Source organism: Procambarus clarkii, chromosome 16 (genome assembly GCF_040958095.1).
Source record: "Procambarus clarkii isolate CNS0578487 chromosome 16, FALCON_Pclarkii_2.0, whole genome shotgun sequence".
NCBI classification, from domain to species: domain Eukaryota; kingdom Metazoa; phylum Arthropoda; class Malacostraca; order Decapoda; family Cambaridae; genus Procambarus; species Procambarus clarkii.
This window is the reverse complement of record NC_091165.1, coordinates 20,595,825-20,611,215: the sequence shown is the minus strand read 5'-3', so window position 1 is coordinate 20,611,215 and position 15,391 is coordinate 20,595,825.

Below are 15,391 nucleotides of genomic sequence, written 5' to 3'. Positions count from 1 at the left end.
GGCACCTGTCCCGTCACCTTTCTCACATAAGGTAAGATGATGAGAGGAGCCGAGAAGTGGCAGTCAAAAGAGAATTGTGTACGCGACTTAACAGAGCGCCATATTTTGCAGTAACAGCTTGGTAAACAGCCCCATGTTGCTGATGCAGTGAGATCGTAAATGATCTGCGATATGTGAAAATGATTATATATTTTCATATAATATATATATATATATATATATATATATATATATATATATATATATATATATATATATATATATATATATATATATTATTAAATATGACCGAAAAAGTAAGATTAATAATTCTAACACGAATTTTCTCAATCTTTCGTACATTACGCTTCACTGTTGGAGGTAAATCAAAAATCACTTCTCCAAAATTCATTTTTATTTCTAGTCTGACGCGACACGGGCGCGTTTCGTAAAACTTATTACATTTTCAAAGACTTCACAAATACACAACTGATTAGAACTTGCGTTTCTCTGATTTTATATCTACATTTGAGTGAGGTGGGAAGGGTGATGTGGCATTAACACAAGACAGAACAATAGGGGATATTAATAGGGTATTAAAAGTATCAACACAAGACAGAACAGAAACAATGGGTATTGAATAGAAGTGTTTGTAGAAAGCCTATTGGTCCATATTTCTTGATGCTTCTATATTGGAGCGGAGTCTTGAGGTGGGTAGAATATAGTTGTGCAATAATTGGCTGTTGATTGCTGGTGTTGACTTCTTGATGTGTAGTGCCTCGCAAACGTCAAGCCGCCTGCTATCGCTGTACCTATCGATGATTTCTGTGTTGTTTACTAGGATTTCTCTGGCGATGGTTTGGTTATGGGAAGAGATTATATGTTCCTTAATGGAGCCCTGTTGCTTATGCATCGTTAAACGCCTAGAAAGAGATGTTGTTGTCTTGCCTATATACTGGTTTTTTTGGAGCTTACAGTCCCCAAGTGGGCATTTGAAGGCATAGACGACGTTAGTCTCTTTTAAAGCGTTCTGTTTTGTGTCTGGAGAGTTTCTCATGAGTAGACTGGCCGTTTTTCTGGTTTTATAGTATATATATATAAGTTATAGTATATATATTTATAGTATATATATATATATATATATATATATATATATATATATATATATATATATATATATATATATATATATATATATATATATATATATATATATATAAGTTTGTGAGGGTACCACCTCTGGTGGCAATGTGGGGACCCATTGCCTCGGAGAAGAAAATAAAAAGTTTTCAGAGGAGACCTTGTGGTTTCTCACTGAACACTAATATTATCTTCTCCTACCACCCCCAATGTTTTGTATGTACACATATATATTTGTTTTATTTGAACTTTGTTACAAAATAGGAGGATTGTTCTTTTGTTACAATGTGGATTGGATTGGTTTATAGTGGATTGTTACAATCCACTATATTACTATATTATTGATGAATCCACTATATATATATATATATATATATATATATATATATATATATATATATATATATATATATATATATATATATATATATATATATATATATATATTAGATATATAGTGTGTATGTATATATAACAATATTAATTGTGTAACTTGCTTCAAAAGAGTGTCACTTGCTTAGTTAATGAACTATGAGGTTGAGAGTTCCTGAACCCATTATGTGCCTCTGTAACCCTTTCCACCACCGCCCACGGGATGGCTATGTGGGGTGCATAATAAATAAAAGAATGTCGAAGCCTAGTCCAGAGGGCGAGGTGACTGAGGCACAGTGGGTTGCTGAAGAGGAGCAGGCAGCAGCCTAGCAGAGACAATCAGATGGTGCATTGTTAATAGGGAAGAGTGATACTATTTTTGTAGAACCATGATCTGATATTACCAATTTATTTGTTATTGTTTGTAATAAATGTTTGTCTGTTAGACAGATGTGTTCGACCTTATCCTGGCGAGGATTTTTAGTGAAGATAGAGAAATAACTGCAGGCTGGACGACAGCATACAGAACATAAAAAGAGGAACTAGGAGGTGGTCAGGCTAAAACTAGGAGAGAGAGGGTAAGTCACAGTTGCTCAGTTAGGGGGGTGTACTCATGACAACAGACCAGTTATGAGCCGAATCACCCAACAGTATGACGTTGAGCCCCTTCTCCATATTTAAGTTCATTACCCGGTAACTCTCCAGTGTGTGTGTTCCGCTGGTGAGAGTAGTAGAGGTGGTGAAGAAGGGATTTTTTTTTTCGACGGTTTCCTAACGAGGTGAAAGCCCCGAGAAAAATTGGGTGACACCTGAGGGAGAGTTCAGGGGGCCCTGCTCGTACCCAAACCCATAAACGCACGCAAATACGCACACGACAAAGAATATGCGCACGAACACACAACCTTCACAAATGAAGTCACAAGCGCGCACGAGCGCATATTCACTTAGAGGTGAATATGAGTCAACAACCCACTGTGCCTCTGAGTCACTGAACTACAGACCAGTGTCTTTAGCTTGTATACCACGCAAGATGATGGAGAAGATCGTGAGAAAAAAACCTAATAGCACATCTGGAGAGAAGGGACTTTGTGACACACCACCAACATAGGTTCAAGGATGGTAAATCTTGCCTCACTGCTCTAATAGAATTCTACGACCAGGTGACAAAGATTAAGGCAGAAAGAGAAGGTTGGGCAGACTGCATTTTCTTGGACTGTCGGGTAGCTTTTGATACAGTACCCCATAACAAGCTGGTGCATAAGTTGGAGAAACAGGCAAGAGTAACTGGTAAGGTGCTCCACTGGATAAGGGAGTACCTAAGCAACATGAAGCAGTGTGACTGTGATGGGCGAGAGCTCAGATTGGCGTCAAGTCACCAGCGAGTCCCACAGGGTTCTGTACTCGGAACTCCTGTTTCTCATCAAATAATCTTCCAGAGGGTATAGACTCATTCCTCTCAATGTTTACCGATAATGACAAAATAGTAAGAAGGATTAAGACACACATGGATTGCATGAGGCTTCAAGAAGACATGGAAAAACTGAAGGGTCAAACAAATGGTTGTTAGAGTTTAACCCGGGCAAATGTAATGTAATGAAGATAGGTGTAGGGCGCAGGAGGCCAGTAACAATGTACCATTTGGGAGATGAAATACTTGTAGAAGCAGAGAGTAAGAAATAGGGATTTATATCACGCCAGACCTGTCCCCCGAAGCCCATATGAAGAGGGTAACATCAGCGGCATATGCTAGATTGGCCATCTTAAGAACGGCCTTAAGAAACTTGTGCAAGGAATCATTCAGAACCTTTTATACCACATATATCAGACCAATCCTGGAGTACGTAGCTCCAGCATGGAGTCCATATCTCGTCAATCATAAGACTAAATTTTATAAGGTTCAAAGGTTTGCTACCAGAGTAGTGCCCGAACTGATGCGGCTTGAGCTATGATGAGAGACTTCGGGAATATAACCTCAACGTAGCTGGACAACCCGTTCTTGCAAATTCGTAAAGTCAATATTGACTTATTAACTACGTGCATAGGTGATATACTAAACATAATAGATACCCTTAAAAAGATTCATAGAAAACACCGACCTTACCTAACCTTGTTAGTATCTTAAGATAAGCATCTTATTGCTTCGTAATTACAATTATTACTTAACCTATACCTATTATAGGTAAGGTAATAATTGTAATTACGAAGCAATAAGATGCTTATCTTAAGATAATAACAAGGTTAGGTAAGGTCGGTGTTTTCTATGAATCTTTTTAAGGGTATCTATTATGTTAAGTATGTCACCTATGCACATATTTAATAAGTCAATATTGACTTATTAAATTTGCGAGAACGGGTTGAGCTGGAAGACACAAGAGTTGGGGGGGGGGGGATGACATTATCACCACATACAAGATTCTCAAAGGAATTGATAAGGTAGAAAAAGAGAGTTTATTTAACACAAGGGGGCACATGCACTAGGGGACACAGGTGGAAATGTAGTGCCCAAATAAGCCATAGAGACATTAGAAAGAATTGCTTTTAGTGTCGTAGTTAATAAATTAAGTGAATTAGGAAGTGATGTGGTGCAGGCAGACTCTATACACTGTTTCAAGTGTAGATATGATAAAGCTCAATAGGAGCCTGTACACCAATGATTGACATTTGAGAGGCAGGACCAAAGAGCCGAAGCTCAACCCCTTCAAGCACAACTAAGTTTATTTATTTATTTATATACAAGAAGGTACATTGGGTTTGAGAGAATACATAGCATAGTATTTACAATCTTGTAAAACCACTAGTACGCGCAGCGTTTCGGGCAGAATACAGGTAAGAATTCAATAAGAAGAATAAGTACACAATAAAAGAATATGATTGTTCAAAGGTAGAGGCCAGATGCTCGAGGCTAGCATCACACAAATTTGCAGGGGGAAAATGATCTGGGGTGCAGGATGGACATAGGCTGGTCAGGATAGGCCTCCATTAAATGATTTAAAAAATATTAGCAATTATACGTCTCCCCGGGCGATTGTCTTGGCGGCAAGTGTGAAATATATTGTGCTATTCCCGGGGAGTTGTTTTCATATTATCTGATAGCTGTACAGTTGTTCCAGGGCTTCTTAATAATGAATTCTCTTAGTAAAGGGGGAGAGGGAAGGAAGCATGGGAGGAAGGACGAAGGTGGGGACCAATAGGATGGAGAAGGGGAGATCAAGGGGAAAGGTGGGGATAGGGAGGGGGGGGGAAAGACCTGGGTGCAGACACATACACTCTCTCTTCACTATTCTCCCCCTCCCCTCTTTCAGAACCTGCAATATTCGCGCCCAACTAACACACACCGTAACAGCAGCACCCCGACGACTCTCCCTATAGTGTCACGTTTCACCATGTGAAGTTGTGTGGGCTAACCCCCCAAGAGTTTCACCTCCCGCTTCTGACACAAACACACATTTTAAGTGATTATATATATTATACAAAACATATAAATGTATAGCATAATAAATATTCGGAAATAATAGTTAAGAGAATACGTAAAGAAAATCGACCATTGACGTATACGTCATCTTTTTGAACAGAGTTTAATTTAGTCCTGGACAATATGCTCAAGACTAACATAGACTTGCTGAATGGTCAGTAAACCATTGCGTGATGGCCTCAATAACCCGACAGAGGTTTATGTAGGCCTTAAGCCCATCACCAATTCAAAGAGCAATCATGAAAAATTCAATTACTCTGTCTGATCGACGTTCAAGATTTCGTTCGCATGTACAAGATGCGATGCAAGTCTCTTAACAGCGAGAAACGCCACCTCGGAGCCGACGAGAAAGCGTTATAATACGTTCCCTCGTGTTCGTAAGAGTGTTTTCCTGCCCAGCGAGGCCATATAACCGGGTGTAAAGGAGCGGGTGTATATCTGCCTCCCCCCATCCCCATTACACCTACTCGCGTCGTTCTGGCTCGTGATCACCTACTTCTCCGACATAAAGGTCGTCAATCTCACATGCGCGCACAGTCTTTTGCTTATTCTTATATTGGATATAGACAAAAATACTAGTCACAGCTTCGTGTCATTTTTCTTTTGCAGTTCACACAAAAATAATTTTCAATTATTTTTCATGCTTATCGATTGGACAGAGTAAAATAACATGATGCTTAACAGTGACAAATTCCAGGTTCTTGGGCATGTGAAAATGACGACCTTAAATGAAACACAGAATACACAACACATTGTAATCTGCATATATTACGAAAGCAACATGTAAAGATCTGGGAGTAATGATGTGTGACGACCTATCCTTTAGGAAGCATACTGAAAACACACACATACACAGCGGCTGCCAGAAAATTGATTGGAATGATTATGAGAACCTTCAAATCCAGGGATCTCGCCACCATAATTGCTCGTACTACTCAAATCACTTTACTATTCAGCAGCACTCAAAGCTGTCCCGCTTTGAGTGCTGCTCGATACTCACTGTCAGCTTCAGAACAGGATACATTGCTGCAACGGAGGAATACAGAGAATACATTCGGCATGCATAGGCACGATAAAGGACCTAAACTATTGGCAACTTCAGTTTTAATAACTTATAACTTCAATTTCTATAAGAATTAGTCAGGCTGTCATTACCCGGTAAATTTATTTCTTAAAACATTGGGCTGGACCATAGAGCGACGGTCTCGCTTCATGCAGGTCAGCGTTCAATCCCCGACCGTCCAAGTGGTTGGGGACCATTCCTTCCCTAGCCCCATCCCAAATCTATATCCTGGCCCCTTTCCCAGTGCTATATAGTCGTTTTGGCTTGGCGCTTTTCCTGAAAATTCCCTCCCTTCCTAAAACATTGCTAACATCTCAAAATATACTGAAGAAGAGAGACCAGAAAGGAATCAAATTATATATATACATGGAAAATACTGGAGGACCAGGCCTTAAATTTGCACAGTAAATCACACATTGGTGTGAACGATATGAAAGAAAATACAGAAGAGAACCAGTGAAGATCAGAGATGCCGTATATAATGACCATCAGTGGACACTGTATGAACATTAGAGGTCCAAGAATGCTCAATATCCTCCCAGCAAGTGTTTGAAATATTGCCGGAACAAAAGTGGAAGTCGTAAAAAAAAAAAAAAATGCCTAGTTTCGGCAAGAAGTACCGGACCAACCAAGCTGCAGTGGATATGTGGTCTTGCTGGACACTCCAGCCTGTTGAACCAAGCTCTCGCATGTCAAGCCTGGCCCCGGGCTGTGCTTGAGGAGTAGAACAACTCCCAGAACCCCATCCAGGTACACTCCAGGTACAACCATATGCACAAAAATGTGTGCGCACATAAACATGTTCACAAGACACGCGCAGAACGTATTTCCATACGTGTACAGGCGCAGGATAACGCAGGCAGCACATGCTACAGGCCAAACACACCCACTCCTCAGTATACAGGTACTGTATAAAAAGCACCTTATGAAGAAAACACAACTAGAAATATACCAATGATTTCCAACAACAGGTGAAAAACAGAGGAGATTACTTTGATAACAAATAATATCAAGAATAAAGCGTTGAAAAAACAGGGATTTTGCTCACCTATTACAATTACTCGGGTCAGCTCACCTTGCTTGCATGATCAGAGTAATGCACGTAAAGCATAAATCAGCTTTAGGTATGTAGCCTTGGCGTCTTGTAATAATCAATTCCGTCCAGTAATTAATCTGGATAGAGTGTTCCATCAACAGTTGGTGCATTAATATTTATTCAAACAAGGTCAACAAATATAGGCAGCAAACACACAAATTGTTGTTAGAAAATATGGTAATTCAGGCTTCTTGTAAACCAAAGATGTTACAATTGGTTTATATACACTCGCACGAGTACAAATGGAACTACCATTATGTTAATGTTAACAGCTACTAAGGACGAATTCCACAGAAGACTGGGCAGTTTCGACGTATGAGCTTAACTGGTTCAAGTTGGAACTTCGTCCTTTCGACTGAACGTAAGATCAAAATAAGTTAGGACAAGGTGACACACCACTTAACAGTTTCAGTTGATATGAGACCAGTTCAACACTTTACGTACGTGATCCTTCAGACGCCAGGAAAAAAACAAATCGATACATTACCACTAAATGCTGTTGACTTTAGAAAAAACATGCGCGCGTGCGTGTGCGCGTGCGTGTGTGTGTGTCTGTGTCTGTGTGTGTGTAATCACCTAGTCTTGCTTGCGGGAGTTGAGCTTTGGCTCTTTGCTCCCCGCCTCTCAACTCTCAATCATCTGGTGTACAGATTCCTGAGCCTACTGGGCTCTATCATATCTACATTTAAAACTGTGTATGGAGTCGGCCTCCACCACATGACTGCCTAATGCATTCCACCTGTTAACTACTCTGACAATGAAAAAGTTCTTTCTAACGTCCCTACGACTCATTTGTTCTTTCTAACGTCCCTTGTTCGCGTTCCACCCGTGTAAAACAATTTATCTCTATCTACCTTGTCAATTCATCAGAATTTTGTAGGTAGTGATTATATCTCCCCTTACTCTGTCTTCTAGTGTTGTAAGGAGCATTGCACGCAGCCCTTCCTCGTAACTCATGCCTCTTAGTTCTGGGACTAGCATAGTGGCATCCATCTGAACCTTTTCAAGCTTCGTCTTCTTCTTGACTAGGTACGGGCTCCATGCTGGGGCCGCATACTCAAGGATTGGTCATACATATGTGGTATATAAGGGTCTGAATGATTCCTTCCACAAGTTCCTGAAGTCAGTCCTGATGTTAGCCAGCTTAGCATTTGCCGCACATGTTATTCTTTTTATGCGGGCTTCAGGAGATAGGTTTGGTGTGATATCAACTAGATCTCTCTCTCTCTCTGTCCGTTTCATGAAGGACTTCCTCTCCCATTTGGTATCCTGTGTCTGGTCTCCTGTTTCCTCCGCCTAGTTTCATTACCTTACATATACTCGGGTTGAACTTTAGTAGCCATTTGTACTCAGCTATTTGTGCTTGCGGGGTTGAGCTTTGGCTCGTGTGTGTGTTTACTAGTTGTGTTTACTAGTTGTGTTTTTGCGGGGGTTGAGCTTTGCTCTTTCGGCCCGCCTCTCAACTGTCAATCAACTGTTTACTAACTACTTTTTTTTTTCCACACCACACACACACCCCAGGAAGCAGCCCGTGACAGCTGACTAACTCCCAGGTACCTATTTACTGCTAGGTAACAGGGGCACTTAGGGTGAAAGAAACTTTGCCCATTTGTTTCTGCCTCGTGCGGGAATCGAACCCGCGCCACAGAATTACGAGTCCTGCGCGCTATCCACCAGGCTACGAGGCCCCTATGTGTGTGTGTGTGTGTGTGTGTGTGTGTGTGTGTGTGTGTGTGTGTGTGTGTGTGTGTGTATGTGTGTGTGTGTGTGTGTGTGTGTTTACATATATGTCAAATTATAACTAGTCAATCGGTGAGACTATTTCTCCTCAGGAAATGACTGGTAAACGTCCCTGGACTCTCCCAAACAACAGATGCATGTCCACCTCCACCACTGTTGAAGACCCAGGCTGCAGCTGTACAGCAACGCAGCGAGCTAAAGCTGAGGAACACTCGAGTCAACTCACTCCAGAAGGAATAATTTCACCCAAGCTATAGCTCGATACTAATACTTACGGCTTTAAACGAACTCTCGACACACACACACACACACACACACACACACACACACACACACACACACACACACACACACACACACACACACACACACACACACACACACACCCCGACCCACACCCACCCGCGCGCGCGCCTTCAGGAACGTCGTCAAAGATGACGTGTGGGCGGCGAGGTGTTGATGTCGCCGAGGGACGAGGGCCGCTGAGGGACGAGGGCCGCTGAGGGACGAGGGCCGCTGAGGGACGAGGGCCGCTGAGGGACGAGTGCCGCTGAGGGACGAGGGCCGCTGAGGGACGAGGACCGCTGAGGGACGAGGACCGCTGAGGGACGAGGACCGCTGAGGGACGAGGACCGCTGAGGGACGAGGACCGCTGAGGGACGAGGACCGCTGAGGGACGAGGACCGCTGAGGGACGAGGACCGCTGAGGGACGAGGACCGCTGAGTTCAGCAAAATCTCGACTACCTGTGACTACTGCGGTAAGATGAATGCAAATTTCCCATTTGGGGAGATTAATCTCCAGAAAACAGATCTCTGCTCGTCTGGACTTCATCTGTTAGGCAACGCCGCTCTTAGAAAGCTGTGTGCTTATAGCTCCTGATTCATTGCATATTGCCGTGTTTCTGCAGGAAACAACGATGGCCAATCAGAATTAACGACGGTTTGTCCACAGTAGTTAATCCTACCTGGCTACTCACTCCTCCATTTCAACTATCAAAAAAATAATGAACTTATGGTACACCTAAACTGACTACGTTACTCTTCATACGCATATTAATATACTAACTCAAATGACTTTTTGTTTATTGTAATTGTGCTAAACTATGAAATGCGTATTTTAAATTAACTACATTAACCAGTTCCTCTCAAACTATTATGTTAATTACCTTTAAAAAGTAACTAATTTAAATATGGTTAACTCAAGCCGTAATAGTATAGTACGCCAACCACCAGTTACTGGGGGGAGGGGAGGGGGCCGGGAGAGAGAGGGAAAGAGGGGTAAAGAAAGAGGGAAAAAGAGAGAGGAGAGAAAGGGAGAGGAAGATGATGAGGGGAAGAGACGAGAAGAGAGGGGAAGACACGAGGAGAGAGGGGGAGGAGAAACAAGGAGAGGAAAATCACAAAGGTAAAAAGAGAAAGGTAGAGAGAGAAGGGTAGAGAGAGGGAGGGGGGGGGGAAGATAGGGAGGGATAAAAAGAACGATAAAGCAAGAGGAAAGAGTAAAGGGACTGAACGAAGGATTAAATCTATGGGAAAATTAAGGAAGAAAGCTTAGTCTTGAGTCTTTCTTTCCGACTTGCAGATTATCTCGAGTTACTTCCTGAAGGGACTATAAATGAAAAGGGTTCTTAAGAGAGCTATTGATAAGTTTCTGCAAGAGGATGAAGTCAGCATTAATAACCTTTGTGACGCACTAGTAGGGGGTGCGCAATGCGCTAATAGAGGTGCGCAATGCGCAAATAGGGGTGCGCAATGCGCAAATAGGGGTGCGCAATGCTTTAGAAGGGGTGCGCAATGCGCTAATAGGGGTGCGAAATGCTCTAAAAGAGGTGCGAAATGCTCTAGAAGAGGTGCGAAATGCTCTAGAAGAGGTGCGAAATGCTCTAGAAGAGGTGCGAAATGCTCTAGAAGAGGTGCGAAATGCTCTAGAAGAGGTGCGAAATGCTCTAGAAGAGGTGCGAAATGCTCTAGAAGAGGTGCGCAATGCTCTGATGAGAATTACACACAGAAATCACAATTGCGTGATGCATCAAATGAACAAATCCACAAGGGCCGTGACGAGGGTTCGAAAATACGTCCGAGAGGATTTGAAGTAAGAGCGAAGAGGTAGAACAGCTTATTGACAGAGCTCGGGTGCATGGGGGAATTGTGTCAAAACCTGGTTTGTGTCTCGGAGAGACTGCATGATCCGTTGTAGGTCAAGTTGATTTCCCGGTTGCAATTCTTTTTACCATGTCGTAGCTCAGTCGATTAAGGCGCGTCTGGGATCCTCTCGGACGTAGGTTCGAACCCTCGTCACAGCCCTTGTGAATGTGTTCATTTGTTCTCTCATGAGAACTTATGCTAACTGAACGCTAACAATCCATTTTCAATTCTACGAAATGGAACAATTAGGTCTTCCTGTAGCGTTTCAGCGTCTCCGTCTAAATTGATTAGCGTCATCAGCAAATTTGCTAAAGTTACAGTTCACGCCTGTATCAAAATCATTGATGTATATGACAAAGAATAATCGCAGTAGAGCGCCTTGAGGAATTAATTCATCCTGCTGCTGTTCTTCCCTCCCCAAGCTGGCAATTGTCTATTTGAGGAAGCCCTCTATTTCCTGTTCCTTAAGATTGCCCTTCTTAGTCAGTTAAACAGATTGTCCTCCAGTACAATGGGTCTTAAATCTCCTTATCGACCCCCCTCTAGTAGTATAACATAAGTTATACTACTAGTATAACTCTAGTATAACAGAATCCAGAGCCTTATTACATGTCTAGACGTGTAATCCCTACCATTCACTGTCTGAGGTTTCATAAATGTTTGGGTTAAGGTCAAGGATATGGAATGGCGGAGGGGGAAGGGGGGGATGGTGGAGGGGGAAGGGGGGGATGGTGGAGGGGGAATGGGGGGGGGGGGGTGGAGGAGGGGGAAGGGGGGGGATGGTGGAGGGGGAAGGGGGGGATAATGGAGGGGGAAGGGGGGAGATGGAGGAGGGGGAAGGTGGGGATGGTGGAGGGGGAAGGGGAAGGATGGTGGAGGGGGAAGGGGGGGGATGGGGAAGGGGGGGAAGGGGGGGGATGGGGAAGGGGGGGGATGGGGAAGGGGGGGGATGGGGAAGGGGGGGGATGGAGGAGGGGGAAGGGGGGGGATGGGGAAAGGGGGGGGGGATGGTGGTGGCTTGGTGAAGTTAGAGAACTCTTGATCCTCTTTCAGGTTCACTATGGGAATATTAGAGGCGGGCCAACGTGTGAATGACATAAACAAAAAAAACAAAATCATTCAGGAGATAAAATAAAGCTTTTTCTAGGATTTTTATTTCTTTAATTTTATTTATCTTTTCTGTGCCTGTCTGTCTGTCTGTCTGTGTGTGTATCAGTCTCTGTCTCTCTCTCTGGTCTAAGAATATCCTCATTACAGGCGTTGTAATGCTTGGAGATGATTACCTTTAAAACTCGCCTAATGGAATTCTTGCCGGGAAAGACGACATTAGAAGCAGAGGCGACGGAGCAAACTTCCCGTAGCGAGAGGAAAACTGCTTTTATAGCCTCTTCCGCTAAACTGGGAAATTACACAACTGCTCCTTGGAATTATTTTGGCAGCTCCCTCATAATTTTGGGAGCTACCTCTCACCACACTTTATTATTCATTCTCTCTCCACCTCCTCCCCCCTCCCCCAATCTCTATCTCTCTCTCTCTCTCTCTCTCTCTCTCTCTCTCTCTCTCTCTCTCTATATATATATATATATATATATATATATATATATATAGAGATAGAGAGAGAGAGAGAGAGAGAGAGAGAGAGAGAGAGAGAGAGAGAGAGAGAGAGAGGAGAGAGAGAGAGAGAGAGAGAGAGAGAGAGAGAGAGAGAGAGAGAGAGAGAGAGAGAGAGAGAGAGAGAGAGAGAGAGAGAGAGAGAGAGAGAGAGAGAGAGAGAGAGAGAGAGAGAGAGAGAGAGAGAGAGAGAGAGAGAGAGAGAGAGAGAGAGAGAGAGGTCGTACAGGTTAAAAAAAAAATAATATAATGGAATAATTACTTACAATATTAAGTTTTTAATCAATATTTAAAAAAGAAAAAGACATTTGTTTTATATTTAGAAATAGCCAAAACGCCTTTAAATAGCTACGAAAATTTTTACATTACCACAAATCGAGATGAATTTGGAAAAACTACATATATTACGTTTGACTCTGCGTCCCATTTCCCCGTGTCAAAAAACTGCAGAATTGACCTTGGGACAAACATTTCCAATTGAAATCGAATTGAAATAAGTTTATTGAGGTATAAATACACACAAAGGGATGAGGTAGCTCAAGCTATTCTCAAGCCGTTCAGTATAACGTGTTCATAATATTATATTATATATATATATATATATATATATATATATATATATATATATATATATATATATATATATATATATATATATATATATATATATATATATATATATGCGCATCACAATCATATTACGGAGCATTCCGAGTGATAAACATACAATTCTAACATGCCCAAAGGTTCCCTATCAACTGGTATAGTTCACCTGGAGACGAGAGCAGGGATCTCAACACTACACATGGGAGAATCAGCAAAGGAATGCAGAAACTACTTGCATTTGAATGGAAGTCCAATATATGATTAGAGGTACGGGATGTTGAACGGAATGCCAGTAGACAGCATCAAAGGAAAAACAGTTATGAAAAACACCGATTCCAGTTCCGTGAATCCTACAATTTCTTAAGCCTGCTCGCCGCAACAGGGGCCAAGCCGGCTCGCCACAACAGGGGGCAAGCCGGCTCGCCACAACAGGGGCCAAGCCTGCTCGCCACAACAGGGGCCAAGCCTGCTCGCCACAACAGGGGCCAAGCCTGCTCGCCACAACAGGGGCCAAGCCTGCTCGCCACAACAGGGGCCAAGCCGGCTCGCCACAACAGGGGGCAAGCCGGCTCGCCACAACAGGGGGCAAGCCGGCTCGCCACAACAGGGCCAAGCCGGCTCGCCACAACAGGGGGCAAACCTGCTCGCCACTACACGGGCCAAGCCTGCTCGCTGCTACAGGGGCAACCCTGCTCACCACAACAGGGCCAAGCCTGCTCGCCACAACAGGGGCCAAGCCTGCTCACCACAACAGGGCCAAGCCTGCTCACCACAACAGGGGCCAAGCCTGCTCACCACAACAGGGCCAAGCCTGCTCACCACAACAGGGCCAAGCCTGCTCACCACAACAGACTAAGCCTGCTCACCACAACAGACTAAGCCTGCTCACCACAACAGGAGCCAAGCCTGCTCACCACAACAGGGCCAAGCCTGCTCACCACAACAGACTAAGCCTGCTCACCACAACAGGGCCAAGCCTGCTCGCTGCTACAGGGGCAAGCCTGCTCACCACAACAGGGCTAAGCCTGCTCACCACAACAGGGCCAAGCCTGCTCGCCACAACAGGGGCCAAGCCTGCTCACCACAACAGGGCCAAGCCTGCTCACCACAACAGGGCCAAGCCTGCTCACCACAACAGACTAAGCCTGCTCACCACAACCTAACCTCACCAGGTATAGGCTACACACACCAAAAAAAATTATAGCAAAGCACATACTTTGTCGAAAACTTAGCGAAGTATTTTCATTTAGGCGTCGGCAAGCGAGCAGGAACGTCACAAACTTTGCCCCTTCAGTTCTTGATTACAGTGTCAGAGCCGCTTTGGAATGACGTGATATTTCTCGGCTACTCATTCCACACGAGGTCCAGGTCGGCACCTCATGTGGAGGGCTTATCTTTGAGGCTAGGCTTGGTGTTGGGCTTTTGCTCTAGCAAACCCGGGAGGCTTATTTAGGCCCAAAAAAACTGCTTGCTGACCATCCAGCTTGCAAGCAAATTTTAGTCGTGAACAATGTGTATGAATACCCATGAACAGGGCAAGTGTATTTACGTGTGTGTGTTTGCGTGGCACGTGTGTTTGCGTGGCACGTACGTGTGTGTGTGTGTGTGTGTGTGTGTGTGTGTGTGTGTGTGTGTGTGTGTGTGTGTGTGTGTGTGTGTGTGTATCCCAGTCCTAGACGTATACAGGAATATATATTTATACATATGGTGATGTATCCTTCATCCTCAGCAATACCCTCCTCTGGGACTGCCAAGACACTATATACCTGGCTGTCTTGGCTACCAACCACACAATCCTCCACGGGTCCGCCTAGTGTGATATCTACCGATCGACAAACACATTCTCTGAACATATATCTCAAATCTCCATCAGTTCTGTTTACACCCAGTGCCTGATTTATTCTCACGTGCAAACAATTACTAAAATGCCGCCACTGCAGCCTCACGCACCAATGGACCAGAGTTAATTTGTAAGTTACTAACCCGCTCAAACCCCGGGGACCTACTAGCACCATAAAAAGGACACCACGACATGCGTGGGGTCCATGGTTCGAGTCTCCTACAGCCCAGGTTAATGGAATTACTAACACTGTCTCATTATAAGCGAGTAAATGCATGTTTCATTATAAGCGAGTAAATGCATGTCACATTATAAGCGAGTAAATG